Raw genomic sequence first — 13,932 nt, 5'->3', positions numbered from 1 at the left:
AGGAATAAAAGAAAAACAGAGGGTACTGGTGTGAGGGAGGGAAGGGTAATATTGTTGTGGGGTTGGTTCAGATGGGTCAGCTGAAGGGACTCGACTGATCCATCCATGATTTGTCCAGCATCTTGCTGCCATGTAGTGGTGAACCAGGATGTTGCCTGATGGGGACACGGTGCTCTGAGCTCTGCACAGATAGATTGTGCTTTTCTCAAAAACACACTTCCTCAGGTAAAGCAGAGGAAGTGGAAAGGCCCTAGTGTGAAGGGGTAGGGATGGGGGTGATGGGGGAAGAGTTGGGACCCTCCAAAATCATTATGATCAGGCCTCGGAGACAGCATCTCTATCACTCGTATTTCTCTTCCCAGGAGAAGGAGCGATCTTAGAGACAAGACACGAGTCCAGAAGAACATCGCATTTCAGCTGAACAGAGGACGGACAACATTATGATGGGCTGAATCTCTCCCCTTCTTCTCCCTCTGGCCCTGCCAACCCAATTCCCTGCATCTTCCACGCCCCCTTTCTCCCCTACACCTCCTCCATCCAAACCCCCTTCCCTCACACCTATGCCCTAACCCCAGCCCTCCTCCCTTCACCTCCCCTTCCCCCTCCCCCTTTCCCCTTCCTACCCTAACCTAGGGGAAGGAGTGGTAGGGGAAGGGGGATAGGAGAAAGGGGGTAATGGAAGTGGGGTGAGTAAGGGGTAGGCTTGGGGGTATGGGTATGGGATAGGGGTAAGGGGTATGGTTTGGGGAAGGGGATAGGTGTAGGGGATAGGGGTAGGGTTTAGGCTTGGGTTGGGTGAGAGTAAGGGTTAGGTCCGGGATAGAGATAACATCAAGGTTAGGGTTAAGAGACATGGGCTAGAATTAGGTCTAGGTTTAGGGTTAGGTTTAGAGTTTGGGGAAGTGGGTTTGTATTAGGTTTAGTGGAAGGGGGTAGGAGTAGGAGATAGAGGTGGGGTGAGTGTTTGGGTTAGAGGAAGATGGGTAGTATTTGGGTTGGGTTTAGGGGACGGCGTAGGGGTAGAGATAGAGTTAGGGGATGGGATAGGGGTAGAGTTAGGGGACGTGGAGTATTGATGGGGGTATTGGTAGTGTTAAGGTTAGGGTTTGTTAGGGGTTAGAGTTAGGAGTAGGGGAATGGGAAGGGGGAGGGGAACCGGGAGGCGAGCGGGGGAAGGAAATGGGGAGGGGAATGTAATGGAAGATTTAAACCGTGTTTTTTTTTAACTTTTGCAACCTTTGCTTCTGCAAGGCTGAGAACCTGCTTGTTTTTTTTAGTATCTGCAGACTTAAGCTAAATTCCACCGAGGGGCCAGAGATGCAGTTATCTGACAAAAGGACATCTGTGTACCAAGAACATTTAATCTTCCTGCTTGTTTTGGTCACAGACTGTCAGAGGCCTAGCCTTGATGCAAAATAACCATTGTATTCAAAGTGATAAGCTGAAAATTATGTTAGAAGCCTAACATGCTAGCTTTCTTGCTTATCTTTCTTACTGTGCTGGGAATAGATGCTTGGTTAAGCAGTTTTTTGGTAATATAAGCCATGGTCGCGCTGCTGAAGTTTGAGACTCTCCGAGAGGTGGCAACATCTTTCAGCAAGAAGAACTTCTAGAGTCCAGCTAACATCCCGGTCGAGGGAGGTGGAGAAGCTGCTACCGGCGCCCCGACAACCTATTACAAGTGTGCAGTCATTGCCTTGCTTTGGCACTTGGGGCCAGTGCAGGCGTTGATAAGTATAATTGGGAAGGGCTTGCATATTGTAGTTTGAAATCAGCTTTTGAATTTGTAATAAAAATTAGTTTAAACTGAACTGCTCTCGGTGTGGGTGTCTATTTTCTTTTGGTAGCTCGAACACTGTGACCAATCTAAAATGAACAAAGAGAGGTACAAGTTTACCCAGGACAGAGAACGGGGTGGAGAAAAGGGGAGGTGAATGGAGGAAGGTATCGTTACCCCCTCCCTTCCCCACCCATTCCCCTACATTATCCCTGCTTCTCCTCTCCTCCTTCTAGCAGAAGTTGGGCCTCATTCCGGCCAGAACCTCCCTGTGGTTTCAGAGCCTCCGTTTCAGGAAGTGCCTTCGATGCTCGCTGCTGGACAGACATCTTGTCTCTTGATTCATTCTGTACCGTTATTATTAAATTTAAAAATGGTTGGGTTTTTTTAAGCTTGAACTCAAAAGGCTGGTCCAGATAGACAACACAGAATCAGGCCATTTGGCCCCTCTCTCCTGCTGGCTGAGCTGTTGTAATCAGTCCATATTCCTCTCCCCCTTTTCATTCTTTGCTCCCAGCCAGCTCATGTTGCCTTGTCAATCTCATGGCCTGTGGGAAGGAGCTGTCTGGCTTTTATACCTCCATATCTCCTTCCTGATGGCAGGGGGACAAAGATGCTCTGTGCTGGATATCTATGAGTCTATTTACAAATCCCATCCCTGCAAACAATCAGGGGTTTGAGGTTCCACCCATGTTTCCTCTCCCTCAGCACTCTCTCGTCAGAACACTCCTGCACCCTCCTTCCCCTCCTCTCCCAAGTCTCAGTATCCCGCTGACAATTCCAGTCAGCTGCCATATCTATACCCTGCCCCACCTAAACCGATGGATCGATCAGCACCTTCTCCCCTCAAGAGTTCGAGGAATCCACTCTCTCGCAATGTCCTGCTAATGAATGTCCTGCATCCTCCTTCCCCCTTGGTTTCCTCCTGTTATCAGGCACCTGGATGGACCCCTACCCGTGTTCTCACTGATCTCTCTGCACCTCTGCCCTCCATCCAAAGGTCTTGGTTGTCTTGTGGGGCTGGTGGAGAACAAAGCACCAACTCAAGGAGATGGGGAGCAGTAACGAATCCCCCAACTCCAGGAGACAGGGAGAAAAACAGAGATGCAATCAGGGGTCAATCGGATAAAACCTGATCATCTGTTGAAAGGTGCAAGGAACTCTCGGTACTGCTGCACGTGGGGCAGGTGTGGCCCATCCCCACACCTCCACCCTGGCAATTCCCAAAACAGTTTCCCTATTCATGCGGGTTCCAAAATGGATAGAGTCTGGAGAAGGACCACGTACGTGGTCAATCACTGGGGGCAAGGGTGTAACCAGCATGGCCATCATTGTGTGTGGCTGTGCGTGAAACCAAAGTGCAAGGGCACCAAATGGCGCTATGTGCTGAGATTCTACCTGGCTCAGGTGTTGCAAAAGATTGGTCTGGCTGTGGTGCCCCTCAATGACCCAGTCAGCAGGACTTTGCCCCATTACCTTCCTGGGAATGGTTTCATAGACAAACACTTTTGACCACAAGGCTGTCAGGCAGTGGTCAGCAGAGCATTGCTGACACAGAGACTCTAGGACTAGATGGGATACTGCGGGGTGGTCCACGGAGCAGAGCATCCAGAGACAGACATCCAGAACTGCTGGAAGACCAGAAACTCGGTGAAAGATGTCCTTCAGTTTGCCTGAAACCCAAATGGGAGTTGCAAACACTAGAAGGCATCTGACAAAAGCAAAGGGAGGAAGGATTAGGGCAATATGAGAGGTACTTGTATTTACACAGAGTTGTGGGTGCCAGGAATGCCTTGCCAGGAGTGAAGGCCAAAACATTAGGGGCATTTAAGGGGCTCTTAGTCACATTGAGGGGCTGAGACCAAGAAATATATTCTCCAACAGCAGAGGGTGGCAGTAACCACAAGATATCAAGCTGGTGGCAATGAAGCTAAACAGAGACCACCTAAGGCAACTGTGCGCCCGGCTGCAGGAATTTGGACCTACTATAAACCTTACTTAGTGCCAGTTCAGGCTGGAAATGTTTGACTTCCTGGGGCATCAAATCAACCGGCACGGAACTAAGCCCCTGCTTGAAAAGGTAGAGGCTGTTCAGTGCTTACCCAAACACGCCATAAATTCACCGGTACAATTAATTTTTATAACCAATTCATACCAGTAGTGGCCCACATCATGCGGAGAAAGGTAAAGACATTACCTTGGACAACCTTGGAGGTGTTCCAGAGGGCCAAGGACGCACTGGCCAACACAATCCTTCTGGTAGACACCAGGCCAGAGACACCCACCACTCTCACAGTAGGTGCTTCCAGCACAGCAGTAGGGGGCGCAATGGAGCAATTCATTGAAGGGCAATGGCAGCCCCTGGCCTTCTTGAGCAGACACCTCTGGCCACACGGACTCAACTACAGCACATTTGGCTGAGAGCAATCGGTGCTGTATCTGGCAGTCTGAGGCAGGTAACCTGACCCCAGCTTCACAGTGGGGAGAATGTTTCACAGAGATGTACGAAAAACTGTCACAAACACTGTGACACTGGGTTAACAGCAGTGAAAAGGTTTAACTGTGATGTACGATAAACTATGGCAGAAGCAGTGACAAATGGTTCACATTGGGGAGAACGTTTAACTTAATGTACGGTAGATATGGCAGATATTGTGACAATGAGTTCACAGTAGTGAGAAGGTTTAACGGAGATGTACAGTGGACTGTGATGGATACTGTGAAACCGGATACACATTAGTGAGACAGTTTAATAGTGAGGTTCAATGAACTATGGTAGGTACTGTAACACCAGGTTCACATGGGGGAGAAGGTTTAACCTAATGTACGATAAACTGTGTCAGATACTATGACACCAGGTTCACATTGGTGAGAATGTTTAACAGTAATGTACGATAAACTGTGTCAAATACTGTGACACCAGGTTTACAGTGGGGAGAATGTTTAATGGTGATGAACAGTTGACTTAGGTAGGTACTGTAACACCAGTGTCGCAGTGTCACATTATCTGCCTCAGTCTACCGTACATCACTATTAAACCTTATTCCTCAATGTGCACCAGGTGTCACAGTATCTATCTCAATTTACCGTACATCATCGTTAAATCATCTTTACTATCTTCTTCAGCATGATGCTGAAAGAAGCCATGAAAGACTTCAACAATGAAGACGCTGTTTACATCCGGTACCGCACGGATGGCTGTCTCTTCAATCTGAGGCGCCTGAAAGCTCACACCAAGACACAAAAGCAACTTGTCCATGAACTACTCTTTGCAGATAATGCCGCTTTAGTTGCCCATTCAGAGCCAGCTCTTCAGCGCTTGACGTCCTGTTTTACGGAAACTGCCAAAATGTTTGGCCTGGAAGTCAGCCTGAAGAAAACTGAGGTCCTCCATCAGCCAGATCTCCACCATGGCTACCAGCCCCCCACCCCCCCACATCTCCATCGGGCACACAGAACTCAAAACGTTCAACCAGTTTACCTACCTCGGCTGCACCATTTCATCTGATGCAAGGATCGACAACGAGATAGACAACAGACTTGCCAAGGCAAATAGCACCTTTGGAAGACTACACAAAAGAGTCTGGAAAAACAACCATCTGAAGAAACACACAAAGATCAGCGTGTACAGAGCCGTTGTCATACACATGCTCCTGTTCGGCTCCAATTCATGGGTACTCTACCGGCATCACCCATGGCTCCTAGAACGCTTCCATCAGCGCTGTCTCCGCTCCATCCTCAACATTCATTGGAGTGACTTCATCACCAATATCGAATTACTCGAGCTGGCAGAGTCTGCAAGCATCGAATCCACGCTGCTGAAGACCCAACTGCACTGGGTGGGTCATGTCTCCAGAATGGAGGACCATCGCCTTCCCAAGCTTGTGTTATATGGCGAGCTCTCCACTGGGCACTGAGACAGAGGTGCACCAAAGAGGTACAAGGACTGCTTAAATAAATCTCTTGGTTCCCGCCACATTGACCACCACCAGTGGGCTGATATTGCCTCCAACCGTGCATCTTGGTGCCTCACAGTTCAGCGGGCAGCAACCACCTTTGAATAAGACCGCAGAGCCCACCTCACTGACAAAAAACAAAGGAGGAAATACCAAACCCCAACCAACCAATTTTCCCTTGCAACCGCTGCAACCGTGCCTGCCTGTCCTGCATCGGACTTGTCAATCACCAACGAGCTTGCAGCTGACGTGGAATTTACCCCTCCATAAATCTTCATCTGCGAAGCCAAGCCAAAGAAAGAAAGTAACACCAGGTTCACAGGGAGGAGAAAGTTTAATGTTGATGTACACTTGACTGAGGCAGAAACTGTGAGACAGGATTCACAGTCATGAGAAGGTTTAACAGTGATGTTCTATAAACTGTGTCAGATACTGTGAAAACCACTTTCACATTGGGAGAAGGTTTAACGGTGGTATACGGTAAACTGTTGGAGATAAAGTAAAACCGAGTTCACAGTCGGGAGAAGGTTTAACTGTGATGTACGATAAACTGTGGCAGAAACAGAAACAAATGGTTCACATTGAGGGGAATGTTTAACGTGATGTACACTCGACTGAGGCAAAAACTGTGAGACAAGATTCACAGTCGTGAGAAGGTTTAACAGTAATGTACAATAAACTGTGTCAGATGCTGTGACACCAGGTTCATAGTGGGGAGAATGTTTAACAGTAATGTACGATAAACATACATATATGTGTGTGTATGTATATACGTGTGTACATGAGTGTATCCATATTTAAAGGAAAATATATAGAGTATAGATAAGAATTAATAATGGAATGAAAGGGAAGAGAGGAAGTAAGGTTATATATGAAAATTGAAATCTTTTCTGGGGGGGGCTGGGTGGGGAGGAGATACGGTCACTGCGAAATCAGTTGACGCTTGCGATTGAATTCGCAAATCCAAATGGAGAGGGGAGATGTGGTTGCCCGACAAGGGATAAAGGGCAACTCAAGAAGGGGAGGGGATAGTGGGGTTAAAGAAATTTTAGATAGGAGAATAAGGGAAATGTTTGATGTTTTAGAAATGTTGTCTTATAAAGTGTTCAAAAAAAGAAAGCAGAAATGGATAAGAAGGAAAGGTGATTATGAGGAAACGGAAAGGGAAGATAAACAAAGTATGAAATGGCTATGTTGAACTATATGACTTTAAATATTAACGGAAAACATAACCAAATCAAAAGGAAGAAACTACTAAATTTACTGAAAAAAGAAAAAAATTGATATAGCATTCGTGCAAGAAACACACTTAACTGAAATGGAGCACAAGAAATTAAAGAGAGATTGGGTAGGACATGTAACAGCAATGTCATATAATTCAAAAGCTAGAGGAGTAGCTATATTAATCAGTAAAAATGTACCAATTAAAATAGAAAAGGAAATAATAAATCCAGCAGGGAGATATGTACTGATAAAATGTCGGATATATTCGGAGTTTTGGAATTTACTCAATCTATATTCACCTAACGAAGAAGATCAAAAATTTATGCAAGATATTTTTTTGAAGATAGCAGACACGCAAGGGAACATACTAATAGAAGGGGATTTCAACCTTAATTTGGATTCAAACATGGATAAAACTGGGAAAAAAATTAACAGAAAGAACAAAGTAACCAAATTTATAATTAAATCGATGCAAGAAATGCAATTTTTGGACATATGGAGGAAACAACACCCAAAGGAAAAGGAATATTCATATTATTCGGGTAGACATAAAACATACTCAAGAATAGACCTATTCCTGTTATCAGTTCACATGCAAGACAGAGTTAGAAAAAAAGGAGAATGTTGGGGAGAATGTTTAACGTGATGTACACTCGACTGAGGCAGAAACTGTGAGACAAGATTCACAGTCATGAGAAGGTTTAACAGTAATGTACAATAAACTGTGTCAGATGCTGTGATACCAGGTTCATAGTGGGGAGAGGCAGGATTTTAGAGAATTCATTGAAAGACAAATTAAAATGTACTTTGGAATAAATACAGAATCAGTGAAAGAAAAGTTTATACTCTGGGATGCAATGAAAGCGTTCATTAGAGGGCAAATAATAAGTTATGTAACTAAGATGAAGAAGGACTACAATCAGGAAACAGAGCAGTTGGAAAGGGAAATAGTAAATATAGAAAAAGAATTAGCAATGAAGGAAGACACAACTAAAAGAAAAGAATTGGCAGATAAAAAAATAAAACATGAAACACTACAAACATATAAGGGTGAGAAGAACATAATGAAGACAAAACAGAAATATTATGAACTAGGAGAAAAAACGCACAAAATTCTAGCATGGCAGCTTAAGACAGAACAAACTAAGAGAATGGTATTGGCATCAAGGAAAAAAGACAAACAAATCACATATAACCCAACAGAGATTAATGAAAACTTCAGAGAATTCTATGAACAATTATACCAAACTGAAAACGAAGGGAAAGAAGATAAAATAGATGAATTTTTAAGTAAAATTGAACTACCGAAATTACAAATAGAACCATTTGAAATAGTAGAAATACAAGAGATAATAAAAAAACTACCAAATAATAAAACATCAGGAGAGGATGGATTCCCAATAGAATTCTAAAAAACATTTAAAGATTTATTAATTCCTCCCCTCCTGGAAGTAATCAACCAAATTGATAAAAAACAAAGCTTACCAGATTCATGCAAAACCGCTATAATTACAGTAATACCAAAGACAGGGAAAGATCCACTCGCACCAGCGTCATATAGACCAATATCTTTACTTAACACAGATTATAAGATAATAGCTAAACTATTAGCAAACATATTAGCTGACTGTGTACCAAAAATAGTAAATCTAGACCAAACTGGATCTATTAAAAAAAGACGAACAACAGACAATATTTGTAAATTTATTAACTTAATTCATGCAGTAGAAAGAAATAAAACTCCAACAGTAGCGGTTGCTTTAGACGCAGAGAAGGCCTTTGACAGAGTAGAATGGAATTATTTATTCAAAATATTACAAAAATTCAGTTTACCAGAGAAATATATTGATTGGATTAAACCATTATATAAGGGGCCATTGGCGAAAGTGACAGTAAATGGATATATATATCAAAGCAATTTAACTTAAGCAGATCAACAAGGCAGGGATGCCCATTATCACCCTTATTGTTCGCGTTAGCTATAGAACCACTAGCAGAATTGATAAGAACAGAAAATAAAATAAAAGGGATAAAAATAAAAGACAAGGAATATAAAATCAGTTTATTTGCAGATGACGTTATAGTATACATAACAGAACCAGAAATATCAATAAAAGAATTACAGAAGAAATTGAAGGAATATGGAGAAGTGTCGGGATACAAGATTAACACAAATAAAAGTGAAGCAATGCCAATGAATAATGTGGATTTCCCAAAATTTAAGAAAGAATCACCATTCAGATGGCAAAAGCAAGCAATACGATACCTAGGTATACAAATAAATAACAACCTCGGCCATCTATATAAACTCAATTATTATCCACTAATGAAAAAATTACAGGACAACTCAGAGCATTGGAAAGACTTGCCACTAACACTAATTGGAAGGATAAACTGTATTAAAATGAACATTTTCCCAAGGGTACAATACCTATTTCAGGCATTGCCAATACACTTGATGGAGAAATTCTTCAAGGAGTTAAAGAAAATAATAAGGAATTTTTTATGGAAAGGGGGGAAACCGAGGATAGCACTAGATAAATTATCAGAATGGTATAAACAAGGAGGCTTACAACTGCCAAACTTTAAAAATTATTATAGAGCCACACAATTAAGATACCTATCAGATTTTTATCAAACAAGGTAAAAGCCAGATTGGACTAGATTAGAACTAGATAAAATAGGGGAGAAGATACCCAAACATATATTATATAAATGGGAATAAAAATTGGTACAACTTAGGAATTCTCCAGTATTACATCATCTACTCAATATTTGGAAGAAGATTCATGTAGAAAGGAATAAAACAAATTACCAACTACCAAAACTAATACTGACGCAAAATCAGCTAATCCCTTTTACAATAGATAACCTTTCCTTTAGGGAATGGGAGAAAAAAGGGATCAAAAGAATAGAAAATTGCTTTTCAGGAAATAAATTATTATCCTTTGAACAAATGAAGGATAAATATAATATAACTCACGATACAGTGTTGGCATACTACCAACTGAAATCCTACTTGAAGGACAAATTGGGAAGCAGTCTGAGGTTACCAGAGGGAAGTAATTTTGAATATGTGATTACAGACACAATGATAATCAAAAAAATTATAACAAACATGTATATTAAACTGCAAGAAAAGGAGAATGAGGAAACAAATGGTAAAACTAAACAAAAATGGGAAAAAAATCTAAACGTAAAGATAAAGAAGGAAACATGGGAGAAGTTATGCTTAGGAACTATGAGAAATACAATAAATATGAGGTTACGTATGATACAATATAATTGGATACACAGGCTATACATTACACCTCAAAAGTTAAATAAAGGGGACCCAACAGTATCTGACAGATGTTTTCGCTGTAAAAAGGAAATAGGAACAATTCATGCAATCTGGACATGTGAGAAAGTGAAAAAATTTTGGGAAGATCTAAACCAGATATTAAATAAAATCACAAAAAGCAATATACCAAAAAACCCAGAGATTTTCCTCCTAAGTAACATAAAAAACAAAGAATTTGGACTTGATTTGGATGGTGCACAAAAAAGATTTGTTAGGATAGCCCTAGCTGTAGCAAAAAAATGTATTATGTCAGCCTGGAAATTAGAAGATAACTTGAGAATACAACAATGGTATATAGAAATGAATAAATGTATTCCATTAGAAAAAATAACATATAATTTAAGAAATAATATTACAATATTTGAAGTAATATGGGAGCCATACATGAAACATAATAGAGAAAACATACAGGAGACATCTACCACCTAAAATGACAGAAGGAGAAGAGAATGAAAAGAATTGACTCAGTGGAATTTCTTGTTTATTTTTATTGAGTGACAACATTGTTTGACGGGTTTAATGTATCTTAGATTCTGAACTTTAAATGAATGGGAGGGGAGGTAGGGAGGGTGGGATGGAAAGAGGGAGGAGGGGGAGAAAACGACACTGTATATATTTGAAAAGGAAAATGTATGTATCTTGATCAATGTGGTTTATAGTGTGAAAAATAAAAAATTCAAAAAAAAACTCTGTCAGATACTGTGACACCAGGTTCACAGTGGGGAGAATGTTTAACATGATGTACAATAAACTGTAGCAGATACTGTGATACCAGGTTCACATTGGGGAGATTGCTTAACAGTAATGTGCAATAAACTGTAGCAGATACTGTGACACCAGGTTCACAATGGGAATAAGGTTTAACGGTGATGTAAAATAAAAAGTGGCAGGCAAAGTGACACCAGATTCAGAGTGGAGAGAGGTTTAATGCTGATGTATGGACGACTGAGATCGTTACTGTGACATTGGCTTCACAGCAGTGAGAAGGTTTAACAGTAATGTACGATAAACTGTGTCAGATATTGTGACACCAGGTTCACAGTTGGGAGAATGTTTAACGAGATGTACGATAAACTATAGCAGATACTGTGACACCAGGTTCACATTGAGGAGAATGTTTAACAGTAATGTACGATAAACTGTGTCAGATACTGTGACACCAGGTTCACAGTGGGGAGAATGTTTAACATGATGTACAATAAACTGTAGCAGATACTGTGACACCAGGTTCACATTGAGGAGAATGTTTAAGAGTAATGTATGAAAAACTGCGTCAGATAATGTGACAACAAGTTCACAGTGCGGAGAATGTTTAATGGTGATGTACAGTAGACTGGGACAGAAACTGTGACACCGGGTTCAGAGTGGGAAGAATGCTGAAGGTGATGTACAGTTAACTTTGACAGATACTGCTGACACCGGATTCACTGTAGTGAGAAGGTTTAACAGTGATGTACGATTAACTGTGTCAGATACTTTGACATCAGGTTCATATTGGGGAGAAGGTTTAACGGTGATGTACGGTAGAGGGAGGCAGATACTGTGACACCAGGCTCATTGTATTGTTCATTTATCTTAATTACAACATCTAATTTATATCTCCATTTTTTTGTGGCAACTTCCAAACATTCCATAAACTTCAATTCTAATCAGATTTTGTTCATTTAAATAGGTCACCACTAAAAGCCCAAATCGTTTGGTCTCTTAAGTACACTGCACAAAATTAAATTTTTTACCTGGGTTTGGTTGAACGTCATTTCAGTCTGCTTCATTATTTTTTCAGCCCCTCGTTTTGTGCTTTCTGCTTTGCCCAGCCGATTCCCCAAATGGGCATCCCACTCTGTCTTCTCAGCTTGACCCAACTTCTCTTCTGTAAACTTAAGCAAACCAAGGAGCTCAAAGTTAAAATTTTCACATTTGCATTTTCAAAAACAAAAATGACGCTGTGACTTGCAGTTTCACATCATAATCCCACTTGCTAAACTTGCAAGCAACTGCACCGCATCCTACAGCTGGAAAATTGCAAGAGAACTGCTTGGTTAAAGCAAAGATTCCACCTAGTCATCCCATCAAAGGCCTCCAAGTTAACAACAGATAGCAACCTGCAAGTTAAACACAAAGATCTGTATCAGGAATATTATCGGGGTTTTTTAAAAAAAAATCATTTCAACTATTGAAAGAAAACACCTCAGGGAACACCAGGCTCTTGTTGAACAATTCTTGTTGTATTCCTCAAAATGGTTTGAATCTTGATTTCAAGCAGCGTCATTTGGTGAGATTGTTGGTCCAGAACAAACTCTGCCAACACACTCCCTTAACTACCTGCAAAGTCCTGGTTCAGGTCTGCTCCATGCTAAAGCTATCAGAACTTTTTTGAAGAGATAATGGAATTCAGATGCAGGTACGTTGAGTCAAAAACACCGTAATACTTCCCTGAACAACACACCTCTCTCCGAAAACCAACAAGAACCTTCCTGAGTAGTAATCATTTACCTTTCGAGCACCACAGCCTGGTAAACTTTATATATGTTCAATTCTGTGCACAGTATATGAATGGCCTGCAACAAGTGGACTTGGAGGAATGAGAAGTGAGATTGGACTATGAACCAAAAAACTTTTCTGAACTTAAACACACGTGCACTTAGAATTAGAAGTGGGGTAAGTTAAGTAAATTAAGTTAAAGTAGTAAAACAATGATAAGTTAAAATGTAAATCCGTGTTCACGTTTAAAGATAATTAAAATCAATTTTTGTTTCAGTAACCATTTGTCTTGGTGAATATCTATTGCTGGTTAGTTTTGGGATCCTCTGGTCTCATAACACAGCAGCAAGCTTCCGGTTATGATAATAGTCCAAAAAAGGGACCCGGCATCTTTTGCAAATTATTAATTGACTCTTCAATAATTTTTTGTAAATATCAACAAAACATAATATCATTTAACTGTTGTGTTTGTGTCATTGGAGAATTCCCTTTCCGTTCAATCAGAATTAGAATTTTGGCTGCCGTATTTGAGAAAAGATGTGCTGGTGTTGGAGAAGGTCAGAGATGATTTATTGGAATGATATCAGGAATGAAAGGGTGAGTGTATGAGGAACAATTGTCGACTCTTTGACTGTACTAGTTGGAGTACAGAAGGATAAGGGGGACCTCAGAGGCATTTCAAATGCTGGAAGGCCTGGACAATTAAAAACAACATTTGTTAAAGTATCGCTTTGTCTTGGTGATTTCCTATTGCTGCTAGGTTTTGGGGTCCTCTGGGCCTGTAACAGTCCCAAGATGAGGTCTTCTACTCCAGGACACCCAAAATGTCTTATTTCTTCAATAAATGCAGTTTCCCCCATACTATCTTTGATAAAATCTGCACCCGTATCTCCAATTCTCTTTCTGCCCTTACCCCACCTCCTCTCCAGCCGAACAAGGACAGAATCCCTCAGGTTTCTCACTTACCACCCATCAGCTGCCACATCTGACACGTTAACCTTGAACACTTCCAACTTCAGCACCATCCTCTAACCTGCTCCACTCAGATCCTCTTTTCACAGGGGCACATCTTTCTGTGACTCCCTCGACGGCACTTTCCTCTCCACCCACCACCACCTGATGCACTTCCCATTGAAACCGCAGAAATTGCC

The 13,932-nt window shown here is 41.4% G+C and overlaps 1 long non-coding RNA gene across 1 annotated transcript in view; it reads right to left on the bottom strand.

Moving 5' to 3' along the window:
• LOC138750298 (uncharacterized) overlaps positions 1-12,807 on the bottom strand; it is a 69,439-nt gene extending 56,632 nt beyond the window's left edge. The window contains exon 1 of the long non-coding RNA XR_011349238.1: positions 12,794-12,807. This is a non-coding gene — a long non-coding RNA (uncharacterized lncRNA). The remainder of the gene's footprint in view (positions 1-12,793) is intronic.
• Between the last annotated feature and the right edge of the window lie 1,125 nt (positions 12,808-13,932).

The sequence above is a fragment of the Narcine bancroftii genome, unplaced genomic scaffold, assembly GCF_036971445.1.
Source record: "Narcine bancroftii isolate sNarBan1 unplaced genomic scaffold, sNarBan1.hap1 Scaffold_114, whole genome shotgun sequence".
NCBI classification, from domain to species: Eukaryota; Metazoa; Chordata; class Chondrichthyes; order Torpediniformes; family Narcinidae; genus Narcine; species Narcine bancroftii.
The sequence above is the reverse complement of the archived record's forward strand: the minus strand, read 5'-3'. Positions and strand labels throughout refer to the sequence as shown.